This window comes from Anas platyrhynchos, chromosome Z (genome assembly GCF_047663525.1).
Source record: "Anas platyrhynchos isolate ZD024472 breed Pekin duck chromosome Z, IASCAAS_PekinDuck_T2T, whole genome shotgun sequence".
NCBI lineage: Eukaryota > Metazoa > Chordata > Aves > Anseriformes > Anatidae > Anas > Anas platyrhynchos.
The window spans coordinates 67892081-67912351 of record NC_092621.1 but is presented as its reverse complement, the minus strand read 5'-3'; positions in this window follow the sequence as shown (position 1 = coordinate 67912351).

Here is a 20271-nt window from a genome sequence, read left to right as displayed (position 1 = left end):
GTGCACTCAATGCCCTCGTCCAGATCATCGATGAAGATATTCAAGAGGACCGGCCCCAGCACCGAGCCCTGGGGGACACCGCTAGTGACTGGCTTCCAACTGGACTTGACTCCATTTACCATGACTCTTTGGGCCCAGCTATCCTGCCAGTTTCTAACCCAACAAAGTGTGCGCCAGTCCAAGCCATGAGCAGCCAGTTTCTTGAGGAGAATGCTGTGGCGTCAAAAGCCTTGCTGAAGTCAAGGTAGACCACATCCACAGCCTTTCCCTCGTCCACCCGGCGCGTCGCTTTGTCATAGAAGGAGATCAGGTTCGTCAAGCAGGATCTGCCTTCCATAAACCCATGCTGAGTGGGCCTGATTGCCTGCTTGCCCTGCAAGTGCCGCATGATGACACTTAAGAGGATCTGCTCCATGAGCTTCCCTGGTATATCATATATCACACATTACTTGTGTTGTAAATGTACAACTAGTAGTTATATATAAAATTATGAAAATGCAGGCAGTGGTTATCTGTATGGCTTTAGGACATTCACAGTATTTCAGTGTAAACAAAATGAAACTTTTTTTTTTTTTTTTTTTTTTCTTTTCTGCCAGAATGCATTTTTCCCAGTTTCTAGACTTGCTCTGTGGTAACTGAATGTATTTATTATACTTCTACTAAAAAAAAAAAAACAAACAATCCCAGATTAATAAAAAAATAGCCATCAACATCCATTGATTTGAGTGTTATCATTTTCTCACTGTTTATCAGGAATAAATCATTCAAACCATACCTCCCTACAGTTCAGGCTGTCACACTTCTGTGTATCTTGTGACTGATGCAATCACCATGCAATCAATGGGGTCTCCCTGGCAATTATCAAACCCTCTGGGGCACTGTATAGAATTGTGTTGTGAAACAGTTTAAGTGTCCCTCTTTCTAAATGACATTTAAAGTCCCCATAGTATCTCTGAGAACTGACAACATATATTTCCTGTCATGGATCTTCCCAGGCTCAGCTAAGACATGTACAGAAAGATCACATTTTAATCAACACTCATTACATACTTAAAGGCTCAAACATTCCCAATTCTTACACTGTACAGCTTAAAGGATGTTTTCTGTCAGATATATTGTAGAGAAGCCTTACTTACATTATATCTGTGTTGCAAGAGTGTTGATTCCTTACAGCTGTTTTTAATAACAGATACAGATCAATAATTTTTGTCTATTTTTTTAAGTGAGGCAATAAACCACTTAACACAGCTGTTGCTCTGCCTGGGATTACAGTGTTTATCCAAAGAAAGAATGTAGTTACCTTATGTTTTGGGGTTTATCCCAGTTGACAGTGAAGCAATACCACCACCAAAAATAAATAAATTAATTAATTAATATTAAAAAAGTTTTTATTGTATCCTTGAAGGTCCCTTTCTCCAGAAAAAGAAATTGTTCTAGATATATGTTATCTGAAGGCAAACCTTATAAAATGAACAAATACCTGATCCAGAGGAGACACTAACAAAATCCTCCTGTCTGCATAACACTGGACACTATCTTCAGTTAAATAATGTACTTGCAAAGTAGGTCCAGAGTCAGTGGCACCAGTTTCTAGCATCCCAGCCGCCAAGGAAGAACTGTTACTGCTCCAAAATTCTGTCATAAATTCACCTAATACTCAAATCTTCATTATACTAAACAAAACACCTGGTGGCTTGGTAGTGAACAAGTATTCTCATCCTTTTTTTTTTTTTTTTTTTGTTTCTGTAAGGGTTTTTTTTCAAAACACTTTTCCTGTCACCAGGCACATGGGAGAACAGGCCAACCCCCACCTCACTACAGCCTCCTTTAAGGTATCTGTAAAGAGCAATAAGGTCACCCCTGAGCCTCCTTTTCTCCAGGCTGAACAAGTCCAGCTCCCTCAGCCGATCCTTGTAGGACTTGTTCTCCAGGCCCCTCACCAGCTTCGTCGCCCTTCTCTGGACCCGCTCAAGCACCTCGATGTCCTTCTTGTAGCGAGGGGCCCAAAACTGAACACAGTGCTTGAGGTGCGGCCTCACCAGAGCCGAGTACAGGGGGACGATCACTTCCCTAGCCCTGCTGGTCACACTTTCTGACACAAGCCAGGATGCCGTTGGCCTTCTTGGCCACCTGAGCACACTGCTGGCTCATATTCAGCCGACTATCCAGCAATACTCCCAGGTCCTTCTCTGCCTGGCAGCTCTCCAACCACTCATCTCCCAGCCTGTAGCTCTGCTTGGGGTTATGGCACCCCAGGTGCAGGACCCGACACTTGGCCTTGTTGAACTTCATGCAGTTAACCTCAGCCCATCGGTGCAGCCTATCCAGATCCTCCTGCAGAGCTTTCCTACCCTTGAGCAGATCGACACACGCACCTAACTTAGTGTCATCTGCAAACTTACTGAGGGTGCACTCAATGCCCTCATCCAGATCATCGATGAAGATATTCAAGAGGACCGGCCCCAGCACCGAGTCCTGGGGAACGCCGCTAGTGACCGGCCTCCAACTGGATTTGACTCCATTCACCACGACTCTTTGGGCCCAGCTATCCCGCCAGTTTCTAACCCAATGAAACGTGCGCCAGTCCAAGCCATGAGCAGCCAGTTTCTTGAGGAGAATGCTGTGGGAGATGGTTTCAAAAGCCTTGCTGAAGTCAAGGTAGACCACATCCACAGCCTCTCCCTCATCCACCCGGCGCGTCGCTTTGTCATAGAAGGAGATCAGGTTCATCAAGCAGGACCTGCCTTTCATAAACCCATGCTGACTGGGCCTGATCGCCTGCTTGCCCTGCAAGTTCTGTGTGATGACTCTCAAGATAATTTGCTCTATTAGATTCCCTGGCACTGAGGTCAAACTGACGGGACTGTAGTTTCCCGGGTCAGTCCTCCGGCCCTTCTTATAGATGGGCATCACGTTTGCTAGCCGCCAGTCAACTGGAACCTCCCCCAATAGACAGGACTGTTGATAAATGATGGTAAGCGGCTTGGCCACCTCCTCTGCCATTTCTCTCAGTACCCTCGGGTGGATCCCATCCAGCCCCATCAATTAGTGCACATCCAAGTGCCCTAGTAGGTCACCAACCATTTATTCGTGGATGATGAGGGCCACATCCTGCTCCCCATCCCCTTCCACCAGCTCAGGGTACTGGGTATCCAGAGAACAACCAGTATTGCCGCTAAAGACTGAGGCGAAGAAGGCATTAAGCACCTGCGCCTTTTCCTCATCTCTTGTAACTAAGTTTCCCCCCGCATCCAGTAAAGGATGGAGATTCTCCTTAGTCCTCCTTTTTGCACTAATGTATTTATAAAAACATTTTTTGTTATCTTTAACGGCAGTAGCCAGATTGAGCTCCAGATGAGCTTTGGCCTTTCTAATTTTGTCCCTGCACAGCCTCGCAACATCCTTATAGTCCTCCCTAGTGGCCTGCCCTCTTTTCCAAAGATTATAAATCCTTTTTTCTCTCCTAAACTCAAGCCACAATTCTCTGTTCAGCCAGGCTGGTCTTCTTCCCTGCCAGCTCGTCTTTGGGCATGTGGGGACAGACCGTTCCTGCACCATTAAGATTTCCCTCTTGAGGAGCGCCCAGCCTTCCTGGACTCCTCTGCCCTTCAGAACCGCCTCCCAAGGGACTCTACCAACCAGTGTCCTCAGCAGCACAAAGTCAGCCCTCCGGAAGTCCAATACAGTGGTTTTACTGGTCCCCTTCCTGGCCTTGCCAAGAATAGAGAACTCCACCATTTCGTGGTCACTCTGCCCAAGACAGCTCCCGACAATCACATCCTCCACCAGTCCTTCTCTGTTTGTGAAGAGAAGGTCTAGCGGGGCGCCACCCCTGGTAGGCTCACTAACCAGCTGCGTCAGGAAGCTATCTTCCACGTTCTCCAGAAACCTCCTAGACTGCTTTCTCTGGACTGTGTTGTGCTTCCAGGATATGTCAGGGAAGTTGAAGTCCCCCACGAGAACAAGCGCTGAAGATTTCACAACTTTAGTCAGCTGCCTGTAGAACTCCTCATCCGTCTCCTCATCCTGGTTTGGCAGTCTATAACAGACCCCGACCAGGACGCTAGCCTTGTTGGCCCCACCGATCCTAACCCAAAGGGGCTCAACCTTGTCATTCCCAGCCTTGAGTTCTACAACATCGAAAGACTCTCTAATATAGAGAGCCACACCACCAACCCTTCTGTACTGCCTTTCCCTTCTGAAGAGCTTATAGCCAGGCATTGCAGCACTCCAGTCATGAGACTGGTCCCGCCACGTCTCCGTGATGGCAACCAAGTCATAGCCTGCCTGCTGCACAATGGCTTCCAGCTCCTCCTGTTTGTTACCCATGCTGCGTGCATTGGTGTAGATGCACTTCAGCTGAGCCATTGCCTTATCCCCTGGCCTTGCTATTGTTCCCCCTGGCACAGCTCCAACAATCCTTGCTTTAGCCCCATTCCCCTTCTTACTTAGTTTAAAGCCCTCTCAATGAGCCCTGCCAGCTCCTGGCCCAGGATCCGTTTTCCCCTAAAAGATAGAGACCCGTCTCTGGCTATCAGGCCGGGTGCCAAGTAAAGTTCCCCGTGGTCAAAAAAACCAAGATTTCTCTGTTGGCACCAGCCCCTGAGCCACGTGTTTAACAGGTGGGCTTTCTGTGTCCTCTCTGTGCCCCTCCCTGCCACCGCAGGGATGGACGAAAACACCACCTGCACTCCTGCTCCGTCCACTAACTGTCCCAGGCCCCTAAAGTCTCATTTGATAGCCTTCAGGCTTCTCTCTTCAATGTCATCACTACCTGCCTGGACTATCAAAAGAGGATAATAGTCAGAGGGGTGAACCAGGTTGGGAAGCTTCCTGGCAAGGAAGTTTCTTCTACTTCTGGTAGACCTGACCCATTGGGTCTCATGTTAAATTTTACATTGCTTAATTATCTTCACTTTTAAACACAATTTCAGATCTATACTGTATTTGTTCAAGTCCACCTTTCCAATTATTGGATCATGTTATAACTTTGCTGGTCTGACTGACACACCAATAAATGGAATGAAATTGGGAATTGCTATAATGAGAAATCTGGGACCAAACTTTTTTTTTTTTTCTTTCCCTTTCTTCCTTTCCCCAGAAAACAATTAAAAATTCTGATTTGCACTTGCTTAAAGAAATAAAGAGAAGCGTTATCTTAACAGTAAGTCAGTAGTAGGTAGGCAGTAAAATGTATTTTGTACACTAATTCTTCAGATGATTTGCTACAATTTCATGAAGATTTTTTTTTTTTTTTTAATTTTAACATGGGCAGCTGATTAACTAATAACCTATGATTACATTGAACAGTATGGAACACTAGGAACATACTTTTATTTTTCATAAGCACCAGTGTGGATGAATCCAGTGCAGAGTCAAGCAACCTGTTCTGCCTTCTTTCTGTTTTCATTCCCAAAGGAACTGCCTTAAGGACTGCCACACCTGGAATCAAAGACTTCTGAAGCAGCAATGAGTAGGAGCGTTAAACTGTAACAGAGGAAATATCCAGTTATCTAGTCAATAAACCTTTCATTTTATACCTCAAAATGAGGACGAAGATTTATTTTGCTTTGCAATTTGTGGTGAACGTATCAGAAAAAAACAAATAAATAAAAATATCTTAGGAGAAAGAATAAAATTAATAGAAGATATTAATATTACATCAAGATAATACATTTCAGGGTAGTTTATCTTGAAAAGCTGGCTTTATACATCTGATAAATATAGGCAATTAAAGAAGATCTAGTTAATTGGCCATAGGTTGTTAATTTCCCTATATCTTTTACTCATAATAATGCGCAGCTTCCTGCAGACTGCTACAATAAGAGAGAGAGACCAGAATACAAAGTGCAAATGTGCAAGCAAAAGGAGAAGGGCCATTGAGACAGATCCTATACAAGGACCTGTCACACTTTGGAAAAAGCGGGCACTTCAAGTTTGTTGTCTTAAGATGAAAGTTTTAGAAGAATTTTCTGTGATGTCTTTTTCTGCTCTTCTACCTGTGAAGCAGGCTGCCTTCACAGTGAAATGCAAAAATCTGCAGCAAGTAAATTCCTCACGTGGACTGCTCTTCTATGATCACACCTTTTTTTTTAATTTGTAATAAACTCAAAAGTACATCTATGAAGAAACCATTTCTCTGCCACTAGGAAACTATTTTCGGCCTTTAAAACACAACTGAGTGTGAGAAACTCAATAGGCTGACTGTAATTCTAAATGTAACACACATGTTCACCATTATTTTGACTGAACTTATAGCTTTCAAAATTTTCAGCCCTCATTTAAACCTCAAAGATAGTACTGTTGAGGTATGCATTCTGCTTGGGTTTTCCCCAAATGGAAAGCCAGAAAACCTTAGTTCACCTGTCCCTAAGCATATTCTGCAAACTAATTTTCCTGATGGAATTAAAACAAAGGCAGCATTTAGAAGACATCTGTAGAAGATATCTAGTGCCTTTTTTCTTCCAGATGAATACAATGATTTTACTAGAAAAATTCCTATTTGAAAACCTCAGGAGGAGCTTCTTTCTCCCCTCTGCCCTCTCCATTACCTCCTGCACTCCCACTGCTCACTCCATTACGGCTGCTTGCAGGACTTTTTTACATCTTTCCATATTAGAGGGGAGGTGCAAACTGTTAATCTACTGGACTCAGAGATCCTAAGGGGCTCCTAATGGTTTTACAATGGCATATGTTTCAGAACAAGCCAAGAAAGTCTGTGAGCATGGGAGAGAGCTTGGCAGGTTTTACACATTTTTGTGTTTCATCATGTCTATTTCTGTCTTTGCACCATTAACAATTGCAACAATTTATAGGGCCTAGGAGTGTACACAATGGGAACTGCATTACTTTCAGCATCACGTCACTGCAAGTGTTTGCATATAAGTGTGGGGTTTTTAAAGCAATAGGTAACAACAATTGCTTCACCCTTTTGTGATTTGCCATCACTCTGAGACATTTCTGAGTTACTTGTTTAGCTAAAATGGTCTTGTCTATAATCTGCAGGGTGTACTGGATGATGAACATTTTCAAATTACATGGTTTGCAGTTCTTAGTTCCACTGAATTTACAGCTGCTTTCAGACTCAGTGAACTGCATTTGATAAGGCTGTATTCCATCCAGAACCTTTCTTTAGGTATATAATTGAAACTATTCTACCAAATCTGTTTCACTTAGAGTACAATTGTGTTCTGCCAGCCACTCAGAAATTCCCCAACCTGCCATGAGTAGTTAGTGGTGAGTGTAAAATATCATTTAATCATTTCCCTCTAAAGCTCTGGCACACGTGAATAGTACTATAATGATGATCAGGTATGTGTCCAAGCAGAGGCTCAGGTTATTCCAGTATGTACGATCTTGCAGTATGGCAGTCATAAATTCAAAGACACAGATGTCCCATCAAGGGACACTCCTGACTTTCTGCTGTCATTTAGAGACTGACAGGTGTCTGGTAAAAGACTTGGTTGTCTGCCATATGTTTGACCAGGTACCGCTTGCACAGTGAATATCTTGCCCCTTCTAATTGTGCTACTATAGGCATTTTAAAGTTGGTATTATAATAAAGGGTCTCTGTGAGCATATTTCTGCTTGTACATTCTCAGAGTAGTAATTTTTATTTTTACTTTTTTAATTAATTTCTTCCCTCTGTTACTTAGCAGATATATTTCTATCTTGAATGTTTACTGTGGTACTATACAACACACAATTCTGTGCTGCACAATTTCCTGTTCTCTTCCAGTAATATATGTTAGCTAAAACATAGAAATAAAATAAAGATAAAAATACACTACCATTCCCTATATTCTAAAGCAATTTTAAAAATAAATAAACAAATAAGAGGTGGGGGAGTTTGGTTTTTTTTTTCAGTTTAGTTTCATGATCTGTTAAAATTACATGAACAAAATGGATTATAGTCAAAGAAGTAAGATGAAGAAGGCATAAAGTACTATCTTTAAATGATGGTTACTAGAAATACATGTATAATAGCAGAAAAAAAGAGCAACCTTATGAGTTGTAAATGGTAGTCCTTGAAGTCTAATTCTGCTTTCCATTTTAAGAACACTGATACTGCTTTTACTTAAGTTTTTAGATTTCTTTAAATCCATAAGTATCTTAAAGCTGTTTATATGATGTACTATTTAAAAGGCAAGGATGCAAGACATGTTCTTACAACATGACCAGTTTTATGTTTTCCTTGCTGTCATAATCAGACAACATTTATTTAATCTGAAGTCTATTGGGTTTATTTTTTGTGTGGAGTGGAGAAATTTGGAAGAATTGCCAGCCTGCTTTGAACGCAAATGTTATGTAACAAATGAGACCTGTTTCTAGTAGTTGTCCTTGTACTTCTGGTGTTTTTCTTTTGGAGGAAGATTACACATTTCTGAGTTCCTCCAAGCAGTGGTTGTCCCCTTCCCACAGGAAAGCTTGGAATAGGTTAAGGCACTCAGCTTCCGGAGGAGGCATTGCATTTCTGATGAATAATGCTTGAAGAAAATCAATTATTATCTACATACTGGAGCTTACTGTCTACATGAACACTACAGGAAATCTGGACTTGTCACTTTGGTTGATGATGTCACCTCAGGATTGTAGGCACTTAAAAATGGATTTGCAGACACAAATATCCTTTGCTTGTTCTGTCACCTTTATTAGTGGATTTCTTTAGTAAAATTGTCAGGGCCGTATAGTTTGTGGCTATTGAATGTGCACACTACTTATTACTATCATTTGCCATTCTTTATCCTCCTTGACTGCAGTAAGTAAACAGAGCAATAAGAACAGCAAATGATGTAACCAACAGGATAATTTTCAGTATGCTTTTAGCAAATATTAATATGTCTGATCTTTAAAATATGCTACCGTTTAGGAGTTTGGGGATTGATAAATAAAACCAAGGATTTGTAACATTTGCACAAGAAAAGTCCTGAAAAATAATTAAAAATAAATATATAGTTATATTTGAATATGTTTATACATTTACAGACTAGTTGTGTGGAACCAGCCATGGTAATGTCTTCCACTTCATGGTTAGCAAACCACCAACAGTCTACAAAGCTTTTCATTTCCTTGTTTGAGAGCCAATTTGAGACAGATAAAATGGAAAGATGGAAAAATGAAAGGACCTATTATAAGGTTGCCCACAAAATTATATGGTAGAAGAATCTCATTTTAAACACTTTCTGTTCCATACACTGAGATTCCTCAGTACAAGAGAGACGTGGAGGTACTGGAACAGCATAACATAAAGCCTTGAAGGAGCATTTCTCCTAAGAGGAAAGGCTGAGAGATCTGGGACTGTTCAGCCTGGAGAAGAGAAGTACAGGGGGAGATCTCATCAATGAGACCCCTGAAGGGTAGATACCTGAAGGAAAGGTGCAAAAAGGATGAAGCCAGGCTCTTTTTCAGTGGTGCCATTTAAAAGGACAAGAGGCAATAGGTACACAGTGGAACATGGGAGGTTACTTCTGAACTTTGGGAGTACTTTTCTACTGTGAGGGTGTTTATGCACTGGCACAAGTTGCCCAGAGATGTTGTGGAGTCTCCCACCTTGGAGGTCTTCAAAAGCTGTCTGGACATGGTTCTTGGCAAGGGGATCTAAGCAGCCCTACTTAACAGTTTGGATGAGGTGACCACTAGAGGCCCCTTCCAATCTCAAAAATTCTGTGTGTGATTCTGTAAGTGTATTGTATTGCATTTCTCATGAACTGTAGGTAGTGAGTAAAGTCCTGTCAATCCCCTTATAAAGTTCATAAGTCCCATTTCAAACAAAGATATGGATCAACATAATTCTTGCTCAAGAAAGTATGTGGTTTAGGATAAAAAAGAGTATATCAGAACACGTGTAAATTGTAAATACATGTAAACAAATGTAAACACGTTCTGTTTTGCAGTTGCACTGGAGAAGAACAAATACAGGATAAAGCCTTCAGAAACATCTTTTTTGTTTTGTTTTCTTTTGCTTTGTTCTTGGATCAGCTCTGTATCCATCCATGTAGGTTTTGCACAAGAAAAGCTGATATAGGTGGAAAGATATACACATGCACAATTAATGATGTATATTAATGTTATATTGAGGCTTTTCTTACCAAACCTTTTTTTTTGTCAGTCCTTCCCTCCTGAAAGTAGACAGATTTTTCAGATTCTACCCTCTACAGAAGGCAGAAAATCAGCCCTTAGCCCTTTTATATAATCTTTACAAACATTCACAGGTATTCACAGAATCACAGAATTGTCTAGGTTGGAAGAGACCTCAAGATCATCAAGTCCAACCTCTGACCTAACGCTAACAGTCCCCACTAAACCATATCACTAAGTTCAACATCTAAATGTCTTTTAAAGACCTCCAGGGATGGTGACTCCACCTCTATCCTGGGCAGCCCATTCCAATGCCTCACAACCCTCTCAGTAAAGTTCTTCCTAATATCCAACCTAAAACTCCCCTGGTGCAACTTAAGCCCATTCCCCCTCGTCCTGTCACCAGGCACGTAGGAGAATAGACCAACCCCCACCTTGCTCCAGCTTCTTTAATGTACTTACAAAGAGCAATAAGGTCACCCCTGAGCCTCCTTTTCTCCAGGCTGAACAAGTCCAGCTCCCTCAGCCATTCCTCGTAAGACTTGTTCTCCAGGCCCCTCACCAGCTTTGTCGTCGTTCTCTGGACTCACTCGAGCACCTCGATGTCCTTCTTGTAGCGAGGGGCCCAAAACTGAACACAGTGCTTGAGGCGCAGCCTCACCAGAGTGGAGTGCAGGGGGACAATCACTTCCCTAGCCCTGTTGGCCACACTGCTTCTTATACAAGCCAGGATGCTGTTAGCCTTCTTGGCCACCTGAGCACACTGCTGGCTCATATTCAGCCGACTATCCAGCAATACTCCCAGGTCCTTCTCTGCCTGGCAGCTCTCCAACCACTCCTCTCCCAGCCTGTAGCTCTGCTTGGGGTTATTGCACCCCAGGTGCAGGACCCGACACTTGGCCTTGTTGAACTTCATACAGTTGACCTCAGCCCATCGGTGCAGCCTATCCAGATCCTCCTGCAGAGCCTTCCTACCCTCGAGCAGATCCAGACACACACCTAACTTGGTGTCATCTGCAAACTTACTGAGGGTGCACTCGATCCCCTCATCCAGATCATCGATAACAATAGTAAAGAGGACTGGCCCCAGTACTGAGCCCTGGGGAACACCACTAGTGACTGGCCTCCAACTGGATTTGACTCCATTCACCACGACTCTTTGGGCCTGGCTATCCAGCCAGTTTCTAACCCAACGAAGCATGCGCCAGTCCAAGCCATGAGCAGCCAGTTTCTTGAGGAGAATGCTGTGGGAGATGATGTCAAAGCCTTGCTGAAGTCAAGGTAGACCACATCCACAGCCTTTCCCTCATCCACCCAGCGCGTCACATTGTCATAGAAGGAGATCAGGTTCATCAGACAGGACCTGCCTTTCATAAACCCATGCTGACTGGGCCTGATCACCTGGTTGCCCTGTAAGTGCTGCGTGATGACATTCAAGATAATCTACTCCATGAGCTTCCCTGGCACTGAGGTCAAACTAACAGGCCTATAGTTCCCCAGGTCTACCCTCTGGCTCTTCTTGTAGATGGGCATCATGTTTGCTAACCACCAGTCAGCTAGAGCTTCCCCTGATAGCCAGGACTGTTCATAAATGATGATAAGCGACTTGGCCAGCTCCTCCGCCAGTTCTCTCAGTATCCTCAGGTGGATTCCATATGGCCACCTTTCACTTCCATACATCCAAGTGCCATAGCAGGTCTCCAACCATTTCCTCATGTATAGTGAGGGGCACATTCTGCTCCCCATCCCCTTCCACCAGCTCAGGGTACTGGGTATCCAGGTTTTACCTCTAAAGACTGAGGTAAAGAAGACATTAAGCACCTCCGCTTTTTCCTCATCTTTTGTAACTAAGTTTCCCCCCGCATCCAGTAAAGGATGGAGATTCTCCTTAGTCCTCTGTTTTGCATTAATGTATTTGTAAAAACATTTTTTGTTGTCTTTGATGGCAGTAGCCAGATTGAGCTCCAGATGAGCTTTGGCCTTCCTAATTTTGTCCCTGCACTGCTTTGCAACATCCTTATAGTCCTCCCGAGTGGCCCACCCTCTTTTCCAAAGCCCATCGGTCCAGCTTATTTAGATCCTCCTGAAGAGCCTTCCTACCCTCAAGCAGATCGACACATGCACCTAACTTGGTGTCATCTGCAAACTTACTGAAAGTGCACTAGATCCCCTCATCCAGATCATCAATAAAGATATTAAAGAGGACTGGCCCCAGTACCGAGCCCTGGGGAATGCCACTATTCATTACAGTATATAACAGGATTGGAATATGCAGACTGGGGCAAGGGTGAAGATTATGGCAAAGGGTAAGGGAGTTTGATTGAGTACTTGGAAAGTGGGAAATTATATTTGATTGTTTTATTTGAGAGAAGGTTAGGCATTGTAAGACAGGGAGAAAAGGTAGTTTCTGTGATGGGAAATGAAGAAAGACATGTAGTCAATTAAGTGTGTGGAGGACTTTCCAGCTGGGGGGTTGAGTGGCAGGGAAGCTTTGTGCTATGAACGGGGGCAAGAGGAGGGAAGGGAGGATGTGTAGCGAGCTTAGCAGAAAGAAACTGGAATGCAGTGTTGTAAATCATGGGCACTAATTTGATTCCTTCAGGAACAACAACAACAACAACAACAAAAAAGACAAGGTCAGTTTACTTCACTTGGAGTTACACGTACCATGCTACTTTTGGTTACCAGCTGGATCTAGAAACAACAAGGCTGTTAGAGCAAACAGTAATCAGCTGGATCTAGAAACAACAAGGCTGTTAGAGCAAACAGTAAGAACAAGGCCACAACAGCAGCTTTTGCCCTGATGAGTTTGAGGTTAAAAGGAAAGGCTAGGTCAGTCTTACAGGCATCTTAAGAGAGGAAAGGTAATTCTCTCACCAAATGTACCTGGATGTACATTGAAAATAAATGAAATGTTTCTTTTTTTTATTTTATTTTTTTTTTTTTTACAGACCAAAAATCAGCATGTTAAATCAGAATCACTTTTTAATATAGTAATCACATCTTTGCTGGCTTTGAGAGTTTCAACCATAAAGGTTATAGTTTTCCTTTTATGTACAAGATACAGTGGGGAGTGGAAATAAATTTAAATATCTAAATTAATAAAATTGAACAGTCATCATCACTTGCATGTATTATCGCACCATAGAGAGAATAGGTATTTTTGGCAGAACACCTTGTGTTTGTCAGTGTTCCCCTTGTGGAACAGTACTGGATTCAGGTAGTCATTATTATACCTAACAAAAACTGAAAAATAACAATATTACTTCTGAATGAATAAATAAATAAATAATCCTGACTCCAACACCAAGCTAAAAAAAATATGCACACTGTCCCACTAACAAAATGATTCTCTGTTACTGTGTGTAATAAAAGCACCCCACATGAAAATAAATCAATTTGGAAAATCAAACACCAGATTTTAACCCTTGTAGTATGTCAAAAACACCATAAACTAGGAAATCTGGAACAGCCATAGGCAGTCCTCGTAGACTTAAGGTTTTACCTATGAGCCTTTTAACATCTGAGAAATGACAATATCTTTCTGTTTGTTAAAGCAAAATATCAACTGCCAGCCCTGACTACTTAGAATCATAGAATATCCTGAGTTGGAAGGGACCCTTAAGGATCATCAAGTCCAACTCTTGACACCGCACAGGTCTACCCAAAAGTTCAGACCATGTGACTAAGTGCACAGTCCAATCTCTTCTTAAATTCAGTCAGGCTCGGTGCAGTGACCACTTCCCTGGGGAGCCTGTTCCAGTGTGCAACCACTCTCTCTGTGAAGAACCCCTTCCTGATGTCCAGCCTAAACTTCCCCTGCCTCAGCTTAACTCCGTTCCCGCGGGTCCTGTCGCTGGTGTTAATGGAGAAAAGGTCTCCTGCCTCTCGACACCCCCTTACGAGGAAGTTGTAGACTGCGATGAGGTCTCCCCTCAGCCTCCTCTTCTCCAGGCTGAACAGGCCCAGTGCCCTCAGCCGTTCCTCGTACGTCTTCCCCTCCAGGCCTTTCACCATCTTCGTAGCCCTCCTCTGGACACTCTCCAACAGTTTCATGTCCTTTTTATACTGTAGTGCCCAGAACTGCACACAGTACTCGAGGTGAGGCCGCACCAGCGCAGAGTAGAACGGGACAATCACCTCCCTCGACCTGCTAGCGATGCCGTGCTTGATGCACCCCAGGACACGGTTGGCCCTCCTGGCTGCCAGGGCACACTGCTGGCTCATATTCAACTTGCTGTCTACCACGACCCCCAGATCCCTCTCTTCTAGGCTGCTCTCCAGCGTCTCATTGCCCAGTCTGTACGTGCAGCCAGGGTTTCCCCGTCCCAGGTGCAGGACCCGGCACTTGCTCTTATTGAACTTCATGCGGTTGGCGATCGCCCAGCTCTCCAACCTATCCAGATCCCTCTGCAAGGCCTTTCCACCCTCATTCAAGTCCACAACTCCTCCAAGTTTGGTGTCATCAGCAAACTTGCTCAAAATGCCTTCTATTCCTACATCCAGATCGTTTATAAAAACATTGAAAAGTACCGGCCCTAAAATGGAGCCTTGAGGGACCCCACTGGTGACCGCCCGCCAGCCTGACGCAGCCCCATTTACCATAACCCTTTGGGCCCTGCCCGTTAGCCAATTGCTCACCCATCGTATGATGTTTTTATTTAGCTGTATGGTGGACATTTTGTCCAGTAGGATCCTATGGGAAACCGTGTCAAAAGCCTTGCTGAAGTCCAAAAAAATCACATCAGCTGGTTTCCCTTGGTCCACCATACGGGTGATCTTATCATAAAAGGAAATCAGGTTAGTTAGGCAGGACCTACCCTTCACAAACCCATGCTGGCTGGGACCAATGACTGCTTTGTCCCCCAGGTGCGCCTCAATAAGTTCGAGAACCATCTTCTCCATGATTTTACCAGGCACTGACGTGAGACTGACAGGCCTGTAATTGCTAGGGTCTTCTTTCTGACCCTTCTTGAAAATCGGCACAACATTTGCCAGCTTCCAGTCTACCGGGACCTCTCCAGACTCCCAGGATCGTTGAAAAATAATTGAGAGAGGTTCCACGATGACGTCCGCCAGCTCCTTCAGCACCCGGGGATGAATCCCATCCGGACCCATGGACTTGTAGGGATCCAGGTGGAGTAGCAGATCCCGCACACGTTCAGGGTCGGTTGGGAGTTTGTCATCCCCACCGTCCCGGTCCTCCAGCTCGGGGCACCCTGGGTCCCGAAGCCCATCATCGGCATTGAAGACAGAGGCAAAGAAGGTGTTAAGCGTCTCTGTTTTGCCTATGTCATCGTCTGTGAGAAGACCTTCCCTGTCAAGGAGCGGCCCTATGTATTCTTTAGTTCTCCTTTTTCCATTCACATATCTAAAAAAAACCTTTTTATTTTCTCTCACAGACACAGCCAGCTTCAACTCTAGGTGTGCTTTAGCCACACGAATTTTCTTCCTACAGACATGAACAGCATCCCTGTATTCTTTCCATGTCACCTGGCCCTCCTTCCAGTAGCGAAACACTCTCTGTTTCCGCCTAATCTCCGTAAGAATGTTCCTGGTCAGCCACGCCGGCCTCCTGCCACGCCTGCCTGACTTGCGATATTTAGGAATTGCCTGTTCTTGTGCTTCTAGGAGGCATCGCTTAAAGAGTGACCAGCACTGGTGGACATCAAGGCCTTCAAGAGCAGCTTCCCAGGGGACCTTGCTGACTAGTTCCCTGAGCAGCCTGAAGTCCGCCTTCCCCATATCTAGGGATGAGGTTTTGATGGCACTTTTCCTTCTGTCACCGTAAATTTTGAACTCAACCACTTCATGGTCGCTATGACCGAGGCGGCCACCAATCACCACATCTCCCACCAGACCCTCTCTGTTTTCTAGCAACAGGTCTAGGAGGGCACCTTTCCTAGTTGGCTCCGTCAGCACCTGCACCAAGAAGTTATCATCTAGGTGCTTCATGAACCTCCTGGACTTGCTCGTGTCAGCCGTGTGGCACTCCCAGTTAACGTCTGGCAAGTTGAAGTCCCCCATAAGGACAAGGGGAGTTAATCTCGAGGCCTCTCTTAGTTCTGTAAAGAATAAGTTATCGGCGCTATCGTCCTGGCCAGGCGGTCTGTAATAGACTCCCACAACGACATCCCCTTTATTCGTTCGTCCCTTGATCCTTACCCAGAGGCTCTCAACTTTGCCATCGCCGACCTGAAGTTCCACACAGTCCAGCCCCTGCTTCACATACATCGCCACCCCACCACCTCGCCTACCCTGCCTGTCCCTCCTAAAGAGCCTGTAACCGTCTATCGCAACACCCCAGTCACAGGATTCATCCCACCAGGTTTCGCTTATGCCGATGATGTCGTAGTTGCGGGACTGGGCCAGGACTTCTAGCTCATCCATTTTATTCCTCATACTGCGTGCGTTCGTGTAGAAGCATTTCAGGTGCGTCTCCTTACACTCAGCACCTTGTGGATCTAACCGAAGGACCTCACTGGCACACAGCCCCTCTGATTCTAGCGTACCATCCCTTAGGTCTTCACCGGCGTGCCTGGTTTTAGCCCCTTCCCCCTTCGACTCTAGTTTAAAGCCCTATCTATCAGCCCTGCCAACTCCTGACCAAAGATCCTTACCCCTCTCCGAGAGAGGCCCATCCCATTCGGTGCCATCAGGCCCGGCGTAGCATAGACCTTCCTGTGGTCAAAGAACCCAAAGTTCTGCCGGTCACACCAGTCTCGAAGCCACGAGTTTATGCGAACAGCGCACCTTTCTGCTTCGATCCCCCCTATCGGAAGGACAGAGGCAAACACAACCTGCGCGCCCGAACCTCTAAGTTGTCGCCCCAAATCCCTAAAGTCTCTTTTGATCGCCTTCGGACTTCTCTTTGCTACTTCATCGCTACCAGCCTGAAAGACCAGTAGCGGGTAGTAGTCAGTGGGCCGTACCAGGCGCTTGACTTTCTTGGCAACGTCCCTGACCCTGGCCCCAGGGAGGCAGCAGACTTCCCTACGGGTAGGGTCAGGCCGACAAATAGGACCCTCTGCTCCCCTAAGGACAGAGTCTCCCACAACAATCACCCTTCTTTCGTTCTTGGTGGAGGCAGTCCTGATGCGTGGAGTCGACCTCCTTGCCCTAGGAATCCTCCTGGGAACACTTTCTACCTCTTCCTCAGTTGCTGTTGATCTCTCATTCTCCAGGGCCTCAAACCTGTTTTGTAAGGGCACCTGGGAAGGTGGGGTCGGAAGAGGAGGGCATCGCCTGCGATGTCGAGCAGGGACCTGTCTCCATTCCTCCTCAACTCCCAGATCCCCTCCCTCTGCCCGACGGTGACAGGGCAGGGGGTCCACCCCCATTTGGGGTGTCTCAGCCCGGTACCTCTCCTTGAGGCCCTGCAGGGAGTTACTCCACCAGTCTATCTCCCGCTCACACTCCCTGATGGCCCTCAACCTCTCTACCTCCTCCTTGAGCTCCGCCACCATGCGGATCAGGTCATCCACTTGCTCACACCTCACACACGCAGCGTCTCTGCCTCCCGCCGATGGCAGGAACAGGCTCTGACACTCCCTGCATCCTGTGACCTGAACCGCTGCATTCTTTAGCGGGTACTCGGTCTGGGTGTGTACCGACCTCCTGCAGAGCGCTCCGTGCCTGGTGGAGACCATTATCACCTAGCTAACGACTGTCGTTAACAGGTGTTCGTGTGGGCGGGGGTAGCTCTCCGCCCTTCCTGCTCGCCCTGCCTGCGCGAACTGCCGCGCTAACTGCCGCGCCACTCCCTTCCTATGAATAAAATTGCCATGTCACCAACATGTTATATAACAACATTATATAACTGTCAACAACAGTGTTATATAACACTGGCCCCTGAGTGACATGATTCATCACTGGTCTCCACTTGGCTATTGAGCCACTGACCACAGCACTTTGAAAGCAACCATGCAGCCAATTCGTTGCTTACTGAGTGGTCCATCTGTCATATCCATGTCTCTCCACACTAGAGACAAGGATTTTGTATGGGACAGTATGAAATGCCTTGCAAAAGTCCAGGTAGATGACAGCAGTTGCTCTTCCATTATATTCCAGTGCTATAATCTTGCTGCAGAAGGCCATCAAATTTGTCAGGCGTGAGTTGCCCATGGTGAAGCCATGTTGGCTGTTGCCAACCACCTCCCTGTTGTCCATGTGCCTTAGTGTAGCTTCCAGGAAGATCTGCTCCATGATCTTTCCAGACACAGAGGTGAGACTGACTGATTTGTAGTTGCCTATATCTTTCTTTTTTCCCTTTTTAAAAATTGGGTTAATGTTTCACCTCTTCCAGTCAGTGGCATCTTGAATGGCCTGCCACAACTTTTTTCAAGTATGATGGTTGGTAGCTTAACAACTTCACCTACCAGTTCCCTTGGGACCTGTGGATGTATCACATCAGGTCCCATGGACTTGTGTGCATTCAAGTGCCTGATCTCCTGTAGTGGGTGGTACTTCATTCTCCTAGTGCACTTTGCATTGAAGATGGATGTAAAATTGTTGAGTATCTCCACTTATTCCATGTTGTTTTTTTTTTTACTTTTTGCATTCTTCAAGGTATACAATTTCTCATCTTCTTTTATTGTCCTATGCTCTTGAACATAGCCCATGTTCTTGAAAAAGCCCATGTTTATGTTTTTGTTGTATTCTCTGTTCTTCTCTGTATCCAAATTCAGCTCCAGATTTGCCTTCTTTTGTCTTATCCTCCTGCCCCTGCACCCTTGTACTCCTGGGTCAGATCCCTGTAATCTTCCCAGTACGTAAATCTCTGCCTCCACTGTCTATGCATTACATTATTCTGTTTTAGTTTTGCTAAGAGGTCTTGAGTTATCCCAGTTTATCTCTTATCCTCACTGCCCGACCTTCTGCATATCAAGTTTGAGAACATTTTGCCCTAAGAAAAATATTTTAAAATATCTTCCAGCTATCATTTCCTCTTTTATCTCTGAGGGAAATTTCCTAAGGGACCTCACAGACTAGTGCCCTAAGCAGCTAAAGTGTGCCATTCTGAGGTTTAAGGTCTTGACTAAGTTTTACCCACTGTGTATGCCTTTAGACTGAGAGTTGTACAAAGCCATTATCACTGCAGCCTGGGCCACCTTTAACCTTGACTTCACCAATAAGTTCTTCCACACTGATGAACAACAGGTCCACAAACAAGACTCATCTGGTTGATCTCTCTAAATTTTTTACTAGGAAGCTATCCTAAACACCCTCCAGTACTTTTCTGGATTTCTTGATGTTTAATGTGATGCTTTCCCATCAGATGTCAAGTCACCAACAGGATCAGGGCCTGCAAGAGTGCTGCTTCCTGCAGTTGAAGAAAGAGCTTCATGTTCATCAACATACTATCATTGATTGGGTGGCCTTTAGTAGACAACAACAATAAAGTTTCTTTTGTTAACTTGGTCTCCAATTTTCACCCATAAATGCAAAGTGTGCAGTGCTGTTCTTCAAAAACATGTGTGTGCAATTAATCTTTTTTTTTTTTTCTTTTTTTCTTTTTATTTTTTCATAAAGGACGACTCCCCTAATTTACCTTTCTTGCCTTCCTTTCAAATAGTTCATAACCTTCAATTGCAGCACTCCTGGTGTTTGCTTCATCCCACCAGAGTTTCCTGAGAGCAATCAAAATATCAAAAACAGTGTGCCAAATGCAGTAAAAATATAGTGTTAAAGTCAGTGTAATCTTTATTAGACTTTATTTGCATTGACTGAAAAATATGGTGCCTTTATGAAATCTCAGAAAGAGATCTGGTCCCCCTGTGTTATTTAACAAATGAAGTTTGATTAAAGATGTTAGAAGGAGAGGGTAGAAACTACATAAATGCATGGATACAAAGGTATATTCAGATGCTTGCTAAAGACAGTATCTAACATCCAGGAAGAGCTCTCAGCTTGGCTCTAGAGCCACTGAAATATAGGTATTTATGTCTTCTCTTAAATACGTTAATTTCCTTTCTACAGTGCCTATTTTAGGCAGAGACATTTTTTGTCTTTTGAAAGCTGGTGTTTTCTTCTTCCCAACCTGACATCTGTGTTTCTCATAGTCAAAAATTCTTTAGTGCAAATTGCCCTTGGACAACACAGAGCTGGCAGCTGGGCACACAGTGCCTCTTACACATTTTCAGCGAGGCAGGCATGGTCACAGCAAGGGTCACAGCTTGATTTACAACATGTGCA